This window comes from Chinchilla lanigera, unplaced genomic scaffold, assembly GCF_000276665.1.
Source record: "Chinchilla lanigera isolate Chin_1 unplaced genomic scaffold, ChiLan1.0 scaffold00048, whole genome shotgun sequence".
Taxonomy (NCBI): domain Eukaryota; kingdom Metazoa; phylum Chordata; class Mammalia; order Rodentia; family Chinchillidae; genus Chinchilla; species Chinchilla lanigera.
Window position 1 is genome coordinate 10,819,398 of NW_004955449.1, and position 2,450 is coordinate 10,821,847.

The following is a 2,450-nucleotide window of genomic DNA, read 5'->3' on the forward strand; positions in this document are numbered from 1 at the left end:
AAAAAAAAAAAAAAAAAAAAAAAAAAAAAAAAGAAAAAGAAATTACAGAGTTATTTAAATGAGCCACACTCCATGGTCCTGGACAGAAAACTCAATTTTGTTAAGATAACATTTTGTTCCAACTATATTGATCTGTATTCAATGCAATGCCAGTCAATATACTGTATTAGCAGGATATTTTGTGGATATCCACAATTCAGTCATAATGGTTATACAGAAAGACAAATGGCCTTGATCAGTCAACAGAATACTGAAGAAGAACAATGTTGGAGGGCTGATGTGACCTAAGATCAAGACTTAATTATAAATCTGCAGTAATTCAGACCCTACGGTATTTACAAAGGAACAGACAAATAGATCAATGAACCAGAATACTGAATCTAGAAATAAACGCATACAATTGACTGATTTTTGATAAAAGAGCAAAGGCAACTCAATGGAGAAATGATAAAATTTTCAATAAACAGAGGTGGACCAACTGAATATGTGATCTTAAACACAAATGAATTAGGAGGTACAAATTCATACCCCTCAAAATAATAACTTAAAGTGGATCACAGACTTAAACTAACACATAAAATTACAAAATTCCTAGAAGATAACAGAAAACATAAATCTTCACAGAGTAAGCAATGATTTTTTAGGTATGACACGAAACGTACAATCCATTAAAGAAAGAAAATTATAAATTAGATGCCAATAAAATTAATGCTATCTTTATGAAAGATATTGGCAATAGCATTAGAAGACAGGCACCAGACTTCCTGACCCAGTGACCTGGTAAGTACAATTATTCACTTAAAAGTTGTTTTTTTTTTTTTACACAGAGCACAAATACTGAAAATAATCTAAATATTCATCAGTGACAATGAACAAATAGTGATGAATGAGTACCCCATCATGAAAAATCAAATGCTATTAATAATCTCAGTAATATGACTAATTATTAAAAGCATGTTTCTCTAAATGAAAGGAACCAAATACAAAGAAACTCATAATATATTGTTCCACCTAATTTCATTTAAGAAGAGGCAAAACTGAACTGTATGAAGACAGAGCAGCAGTTAACTTTGAGGGGTGAGGTTTAATTAGAAACGGTCCTGGGATTGAGGCAGAAGATTAGGGCATGGCATAGCTGCAATGCAAGTGGTCCTACCCTGTCAATAGCAGGGAGCCTGGGCACATGTGAAACACAGTTTCCAAACCCTGCACCTGATACCATTCAAAGGACGCCATCTGTCACTGTTTTCGCAGAAGATAAGTAGATTCTGGATAAGACAACATGGATCTTATATCAAAATGGGGGATTGAAAAGATGGAGGCCATTAAGTTGGAGGCTGCTGTGACTCTTTCTACCGGACTGCTGTCCAGACAGGACGCCTTTTTTCCTAACTTTAATTGGGCCACACTCATATTTTAATAAACATATACGTAAACGTATCTCTTCTCTTTCTTGTCCAATTATTTGTTTAGGTCCACAATAGCCTGGAAAGAATTCCCAGAAAGAACACAGAACCCCGGTAACAGGATGGTAGAAAGAGTCTATACATGGTTACATGGGTGCATATATTTGTCACAACTCCTCCAGATCTACACTTAAAATTGTTTTCTACTTTTCCAATGAAAATTACACCTTAAATAAAGAAATTTTTAAAAAATATTCTTATCATGCAAATGCAAATTAGCACGCTATCAGCGATCTTATCTCTGCCATTGCCAAATCAAATGTGCGAGTCCTGGAAATGATTCAGTGCCTTTTATTACACTACTATCATATGTATTCACGGTATGTTTTTCTCTCATTTTTTTAAGAATTATTTTTTAATCAAGACTTTTTTTCTGCAAGTTAACTGAAGTTGATTTTTTCCAATTAAAAGACACTATTACTTACAATCTTTCAGTTGCTGTAAATTTGTAAGATGAATATCAGGAATGTTGCTGTGTTTAACATGAGACTTTATGTCCTCGACCTGTTCACTTGTTCAGTCTTTTCAAAATTAAACAACCGTAATATTTGGTGTCCTACATGAGAAATCTTTTAATTTAATTTCAACCCTTTTTCTGCTTTTAATTCCTCATACGTGTTTATTCTTGGACTAAAAGCAATCTTATTTTCTTTCTTACTTGATCAGTTCCTACTCAGTCATCTGGCCTCAATTCAATTAACCTTTTGTTCTAGAAAACTGTCTCCAGTAACATATTCTGTTAAGGCTGTAAATGTTCCCATAATACCTACTCTTCTCCTAGTATATTTAATTAACTCATTTACTTATCCATGTTTCTTACCAGTCTTTAAATAGAGGATATGAAGGTTCATGTCTGTCTTGTTTTATAGTTACATTCATGGCACCTATGAAAATTCTTGGCCCAATATGTAATTATGAATAAATGATTGAATAATTAAATAACTGAAGTGATCAGTGGATACTATATTCTTGGCCTTTATCAAA